The sequence below is a fragment of the Trifolium pratense genome, linkage group LG6, assembly GCF_020283565.1.
Source record: "Trifolium pratense cultivar HEN17-A07 linkage group LG6, ARS_RC_1.1, whole genome shotgun sequence".
Taxonomy (NCBI): Eukaryota; Viridiplantae; Streptophyta; class Magnoliopsida; order Fabales; family Fabaceae; genus Trifolium; species Trifolium pratense.
Genome location: NC_060064.1, coordinates 12,772,867 through 12,781,527, shown reverse-complemented (window position 1 = coordinate 12,781,527; position 8,661 = coordinate 12,772,867).

Here is an 8,661-nt window from a genome sequence, read left to right as displayed (position 1 = left end):
AGTAAGAGGTGAATCAATTATCGTGACATAAACTCATCGTTTAGTTCTCTACCAGCTACACCATCACAAGAGCCGCAATGTCTCACAATAATGTAATATATCCATCTCTCTATAACTTTTAAAAGCTCCAATTTGGTTTAATAAATCAATCAAATCAAGTGTTTTGGAATATATTAGAATTTTAGAGGCCTATACTCAACCACAAAAGCTAGCTTAAGAGTTGAGGTTTGCACAACACTTATAAAGGCTATCTTTACCATATCTCTAGCCAATGTGGGACTTCTAACACACCCCCTCACGTCCAGAACTGAACAAGCTGGAACGTGAGATCAACAACAACGGGTGGCCCAAATATGGGAGGTCTCCACAACAAACAACAAATGGATCTAGGATAGGCTCTGATACCATATTAGAATTTTAGAGGCCTATACTCAACCACAAAAGCTAGCTTAAGAGTTGAGGTTTGCACAACACTTATAAAGGCTATCTTTACCATATCTCTAGCCAATGTGGGACTTCTAACAGAATATTTAGCTTAAGTCTTTTTTGTTTTTGTTTTTAGCCAAGCTTCATTTTTTTTAAGAATTTGCTTATCAATGCTAAATTGGTTTTTTACTTTAAACTTAATCCAAGATCAAACACATACTTTAACCATGTCTTTTGGTGATTTTTACTGGCTAGTTGATTTTTTTTTTTATCAAAGTAGATTCTTAGTTTCTCTTAGACTTGTTTGGTTACAAGTCTTAGCACTTGTGGTTTGGTTGTGTTGTTTTTCTTTTTATTGTTACATGGTTGACTTGGAACATTTACGTTGTGTCTTGTTCGATGAACTTCATTGATATATCATATAACTTATAAGTGTTGATTTTTTCTTCTATAATAATGATCTTTGTATTCTACTAATATTTTGTATTATTGTACTGACATTATTGTCTAATGTTGTCTCTATCTTACATTCTTTTCTTGTGTTTTTGACATTAGGTGAAAATGGAGCGAATAATGCCACAAGATGACATTGTTGCCGCATCTGATCTTAATGGACAATACTCTATTCCGAATTGTGCTCAAATCTTGAAAAGTACAATTGGTTGTACATTAACAGCACCAGAATATGGCTTTGCTTTTGAATTGCTTCATGATAGCAAAAATAGAGTCATAATTGGTTCTTTAAAAGATTGCATGCATAGTTTGACATCTTGGATAAAATACAAATATGCAAAGGAAGGCAAATAGAGTTTATTCTAAGATTTGACTTTTTGTTTGAATGTTAAATCTCTCTGATCCTAGTGAATCTATATTTACATTTTGTGATTTTGTTTTCCTCTTCAAGTTGTTCTCTATATCTCAATCAGTGGCCTATATGAAGCAAAAATATTTGTACCAAATTTTTCGAAATCTTTATTGATGTTAACAACGTGAATTATATTTTGCCAAATCATATGTATTTTTCGTGCACAATTGCGGAGACTACTCCCCTTGAGATAATTCAATCCAATTAAGTGATCGATGTTTCCCAACAAATACTTCTCCATACGCACTATCCAGGGGTCGAAGGAACAACGTGAATTAAAGTAATATATTTCTTTATTCTCGTGGATGAAATTGTTAAAGAGAATATTTTTTTACATTATGAATGAAAATTAAAATATTTTCATGTTATTGACATTATAAAATTACTCACTGAATGTGGCTCCTTTTGAACTGATGTCGTTAGAGACACTTGCCATGTATAATACTTGCTTCGTCTCAGTTGACTATTGCACGTATGTCAATGGACAATTTTGAAAAAAAATTACTTTTTATATTCATAGAATGTTTGATGTATCAGGTCTATATTATTGACTAAATATATCCAACCTTCTCTGAATCTAAAAAGTAAACTTTTTCTTATAATAAGAACCGGAGGGAGTAGAAAGTAGATTAAAAGATCAAAAAATAGAAAGATATAATATTTGGTAAAAAAATAGAAAAAGAACAATAGTAAAACCATCAACAAAAAACCTTAGATTTCTGTATTAATATATGAATATAAATATATATAACGTAGAAATTATGAAAAAATAGGCTACCTTATTAATATATTAGTAAAAACATAGATCTTGTAAAAATCACCAAAAAACTTAGGTCTCTATATTAAATATATAAGTACAAATAAAACCCCGTAGAAATTATGAAAAAATAGGCTACCTTATTAATATATTAGTAAAAACATAGATCTTGTAAAAATCACCAAAAAACTTAGGTCTTTGTATTAAATATATGAGTACAAATATAACCCCGTAAAAATTATTAAAAAATAGGCAATCTTATTAATATGTTAGTGAAAATAAAAGTCACACAAAATTATCAATATAAAACAAAAAGCACAACAAAGTTTACGCGGATTACTAATAATTCCTTTTCTCATCAAAGACGTACGAGTCGGTAGTCTCGCTAATAACAACCTCCATCCAAAAATGCTCACTTTGGATGGAACATCATTTACTTTGGATTGATTACTAATAGTTACTTTTTTCTTCTTAGTTATATTCATGGTTGGGCATTTTATATTTTTTATATAGCTTTTTTTATGCAAAACAACTTATTCAAATAAAAAAGTTTATATATATTGTAATAAGCTTATTAAAATAGTTTATGAAAAAATAACTTATCAAATATAATTTTCACTGGTGAGAAATTATAAATTAATATAAAGGCTTATTTGTTTACGTAACCTATTTTTCATAAGCTCAAAAATAAGTCAATTCAAACGGATCCAAAATACAATTTCCGTATAGTACTATTACTATTCCTAATTTTCTAAACGTGTAAATCACATCATAACTACTTTTAAAGTTTTCCGTAAAAAAATTACTTTTAAAGTTTGCTAATTAAAAAAAATTATACGGACATACTCATACCTTAATTTTTTCAAAATGTCGTAGCAAATACCGGTATTGGATACCGCTATGCAACGTATTATAACTCAATTATAAATAATAAATAAATATATGCAAATCACAACCAAACTGAATAGATATAAATAATAACATATATATATATATATTAGTCAGGATCCGTTGACACCAACTAGTTTGACACCAAATGTTACACCTCTCAATAACGTTTTAACCGATATAAATTTTATAAAATCCACCGTTGGATTGAAAGTTTACATCATATAGATCATTTGTGTAAAATTTCAGACAAATCCAAAATCATTTGATATGCTATTGAGACACATAAAGATTAACGGCATTTAAAAAAATACAAAAACCGTTAATTTTGATGTATCTCAATAACATATCAAATGATTTTGGATTTATTTGAAATTTTACACCAATGATCTATATGATGTAAACTTTCAATCCAACGGTGGATTTTATAAAATTTATATCGGTTAAAACGTTATTGAGAGGTGTAACATTTGGTGTCAAACTAGTTTGTGTCAACGGATCCTGACTCTATATATATATATATATATATATATATATATATATATATATATATATATATATATATTCGCTAATGAAGGAGTAAATGAACGTGAGGTGTTTAAATACAAAAAGCAAGTATTTTGCATATATCGTATCCACAGGGACTAATGCGATATTAACTGCCGTTTCACAATAACCATGATTTTAAGTAATGGTTTTGAAATGATTTGTTAGATTTCGAACATAAAAAGTGCGATATAAAATTGTTTATATCCATTCAAATTCAAATAATATATGTCTATATCCATTCAAATCTTTCAAATAAACATATAAAGCAAGGATAACACTAATAATGATTAATATCTAAAGGGTCTTGTTAACATGTGCCCTAAGGGCACATGTTAAGATATCCCAATATAGAAACTTAACATTTAATGATATAAAAAATTTATTGCTTCAAAAGTTAAAATGCACAAATTAGCATTTAATAATTTCTATTTTTGCTTCCTTAACATGTGCCTTAAGGGCACACGTTAACATTCTCCATATCTAAAACATATATAACATAGTTAAGATGAGTACATGATCATAAATAAGCTACATCTAATCCAACAAAGAGAGGTTTAGCTACTCATAGCCATAAGTAACTTACAAAGATGAAGAAAGAAAAAGTGAATGAACATATTGATTTCTCAAGTTTTGATGACTCCACCTTCAAAATCTCCTTAGAACCCAAATCTAATATTTTCTCTATGTTTTGCTCTGTAAAAAGTGGTTGAAATCTAACTTTCTGCATCTGATGGCTATTTATAGACTCTCAGGAATTATAAGCTTGCCGAGCGAGTAAAGTGGTCGCTGAGCGAGTAAAGTGGTCGCTGAGCGACCATATTACTTAATAGGAGGGTTTGCTAACACGTGGCTTTGAACCGCCAAACTCATCAAATAAGCAGGGGCGGGCCTCTGTGAGGCTTGGTGTGGCTATAGCCACACCAGCTCAACCCAAATTTTTTCGAAAAATAATAATAATAATTTTATAAATAATTTTAAGTTATTCTTTATACATATTCATACAAATATTAATGCAAATATTAATTTAGAATTTATTATTAATGGCTATAAGTCTCTTGGTACACATTAGTTTAAATATTAGTTTATAGTCTATTATTGTTGATTTCAAATCCTTAGTTATACGTAATGTATGATTTTAAGTTATATACTTTATTTTTATAATAATCAACTTTGATTTTGTTTGTCAAAAAATAGTGGATTACTAATTGAATTTGTAGAATTAACTATTGAACTAACATAAAACAATATGTTTAATTTTTTCAAGTAAGATGATATGAGTAAAATTGGAATAAAAATTACTCCATAAGTTATAAGCTAATTGAATTAGTTTATCAAAATAATCTATAAGCTAGTATAATTTTGGGTTCTATATATTTTGGTCCAAGGTAGAATCTTGTGAAGGATCAAACAATAGTAATATTAATATGTATGATTTAACATATATTCAATAAGTTATAGCCTTTTTTTCTGAGAATTTTGTAATTTTTTGGATATAATTTGTTGTTTTCTTTTTTTGAATATACATGTTGTATTAGTAGTAATTTCATATATTGTTTATTGTTTAACTAAATTATTAGGATGATGATGAATTTTTTTCGGTAATACTAAAAAAATTTAGCCCCACTGGTAATTCATGTCTGGGTCCGCCCCTGCAAATAAGGGTCGCCATTAATGCTCGTTGATGCTCGCTGAGAGGCCAAAACATATTGATTACTCTCGCCATCCCTCGCCAAAGCTTGCTAAGCAACCACTGCTCGCTGAGTGAGGGCTTCAAAACTTCAAAATTTCTTTCTCTTGTTCAACAAAACCTGTCAAAATGGTTGGAATTGTATGCAAATGATAAAATCTAATCAAGAACAATATTTACAACATAGGGGGAAATTTGATACTCCCTCCGTCCCAAAAAGAATGACCCAGTTGACCGAAACACGCATGCCAATGCATAACTTTGGCGACTAATATCTTTAATTGTATAATAGTAAAAATTATAAAAAATTGATATTTTGAAAATACTCATCGAGACGAATCTAACAACATCTTATATGTTAATATTTATTTTTATTTATTAGTAGAAAAATATGGTCAAAACAATATATATGAATAGTGCATATATTCAAAATGGGTCATTCTTTTTGGGACGGAGGGAGTATAGATTTCTTTCAAAACAAGTAAATAAGTGCCTAAATTTAATATATACTTTTACTACTTTTTGGCACTTATCATGAGGCCGTAAATCTTCTTTTTATATTCAAAAAGAAGAATTGCCAATTTGTAAACAAATAGGTTGTGAAATATCTACGTTCAAAGAGAGGGTGGGATGGATAATTGAGCTAAGTGTTAAAAGTAGGAGTTCCATAATTCAAGTCCCGACAAAGGAGATAAAATTAATATTGTAATATTAACAAAGATGTTTCAGAAAAGAAAGATTATAATTGAGAAAGAGAGAATTTTTATTTTTTTGCATTTAAGAGATCATTTCTTTACTCTGATAAAGATGAATGGTTTATGATTATATCTTTAGTTATGCTAATGAAATATATTGACTTCACTACTTCATATAGATAGTGTGCCACAATGAAATATATAAATTTCGCAAGGGTTGTCCTTTATCTAGCCACAATCTACAATGACTTAAGGGAAAATGGTCACGTAAGAAGATGTTTAATGTGTAGACTTGAGACATAATTTTTTTTCGTCTAAACATCGTAAAAAGTTGCACAATTAGGAGATTGATTTATTTCCTTATTTCGTAAATTACAAAGAATTTTTTTAAAAAAATGGATTACAAATAAGTTTTTAATAAACTAGTATTCTTGTGTACATTTATATCATTTAATTAATACTTCAAATAGTTTAATTAATTGGTCAAAATATTTAAATAATTATTTTATTCATTTTAAAAAGAAGAAAATAATATAATGATGAGAAGTGGGCAAGTGGCATCTATAGGAATGCGACTTCCATGAAGCATAAAATAAAAAATGTGTAAAAAAATTGTTAAAAAATAAAATACAGTTGAGATGTTGCATCATGGAAGGAATGATGGAGCCAGGGAGAGGGTAGTTGGCTAGAGAGTTTGGACTTTGTAGAGGGGGTGGTTGCAACTTGCAAATTCATTTTATATAAAAAAATCGTGTTGTTACAAAAAAAAAAAAAGAATATAAAATATTCATAAATTGAATAGGTAAGGATTTATATAACTATAAATAAGTACAGATTTAACCCCAAAATTATCACGACTCTAACCCGTTATTCACAGCTCCACCAAAGTCAACTCCAACACAGAAGCTGCTATGTCTGACTCTGATGTAATATCCATCTCTCTTTTCTTTTTATATTTTCAGATGTTTCATTTGGATGATGAATTTGTGTTCATGATATAACCCATCTCTACTTCATTTACTTCATTTTAGATGTTTCAATTTGTTTTTTGTTTGGGATATTGGGCCTAGGGAATTGTGTATTTTTTCATTTTAGTGAAGTGATATTGTTGGTGGACATTTACACAAACTTTACAATATATATGTGTTGTTGGAAGATGTTGATCTTGTTGGTGGCCAAATTTTACATCATATGTTTGAAATTTGAATGAGTGTTGAGTTTAGAATAGTAGCACAATAATTCTGTCAATATTAATGCCAATCTAAACATCCCATGTACATGTGTTGTTGGCTTTCAGTCTTTTTTTTTGTTCATTGTACATGTAACTTCATGAGTTCATGTTGTTCGAGTTTTGAGCTAAACGTACGTTTGTCTCTACATTCTTACGTTGAGATTTTGGAATTAGGTAAAAAATGAAAGAGAGACACCACAAGATATAGTTGCCGCATCTTATGTCGATGGACAATACTCTATTCCGAATTGCATTGAAGTCTTGATAAATCTCAAGGACATACTTCTTTTGTGTTGGCGTTGTATGGTTGGCCTCATTTTGCTAAAACATGTGATCCTTTCTGATGTGGAACTACATGCTTTCACCATCCAGTATAAGCAAGATGTTCGGTACAATGCTTCAACATTGGATACCACATCCAGTAGGCCGGGCCTGTGTATGTTGAGATCTCGCGCCTAAGTTCTAAATATGGAATCCTTAATAAATGGTAGTTTGTGATAAGGAGCGTTGTCACGCATAATTATTAATGGATCTTGTGATCAAGTGTTGCTTGCTAATCAGATCTTCTAGTTAAGGAAACAAAACATTTTAATCGAAGAATATTCCTTGAAGGATCCATTAATCAAGCTATGCCATTGAAGCCTAATTGAAGACCTAGCCTGAGCTCGTGAAGGCTATTTAAAAGAAGGTTGAAGCCTTTGTTCAACTCACTGAAACCAGAATTGAGTCTTACAAAGCGTGAGTTTAGGTTTTAGTATTGTGTTCATTGTGTTCTAAGTCTTGTGTTGATTTCCCACTAGACTAGGAACTGTGTGTTTTCGCATTGTAATATCTCTGGAGCTTCTAAGCAAGGAGATAGTGTGTGTATACAATTCCAAAGCTTTTAAGTAAGGAATTGGTGTGTGTTTTATGAAGTGTGTCTTCACCTATTGAATCTAGAAGTGTACGATCACAGTGGCTGTGATCAAGAGGAGGTGAGCGGAGGTTCTCGTACCTAGGTGTGTCTTAGGTAGGATATAGCACGGGTGGTGTTTAGGTGAGAAGTCATAAACGGGAGGTTTATTGTGGGCTTCAAACTAATACTATCATAGTGGATTCACTCCTGGATTGGTATCCCCCAGAGTAGGCTTATGCTGAACTGGGTTAACAAATCACTGTGTTAATTTACTTTCAGTTTGTTTAGTTTATTATTCCTTGTGTATGCGCTGTTGGATGTTGGATCATTGATTCACGCATTAAAAGTATACTATAGTGGTGAAGCGTTGAGTACAACATCTTAATACTAGTGTGCCAGAATTTCAATTGGCATCAGAGCAGGCACCCTGCTCGAAACTCAGGGTGAGCTTCAGGGACGGAAAATTCTGGTGAGATGGACAAGGAAGGAGGAACGGTTTCTAAACCACCATTGCTAACTGGGCCTGAGAACTATGACTACTGGAAAGCTAAGATGATGGTGTTTCTTAAATCCATTGATAGCAGAACTTGGAAAGCTGTAGAAAATGGATGGGAACCCCCTATGGTCATTGATAAGGATGGAAGGATAACAGGTGAAATCAAGCCTAA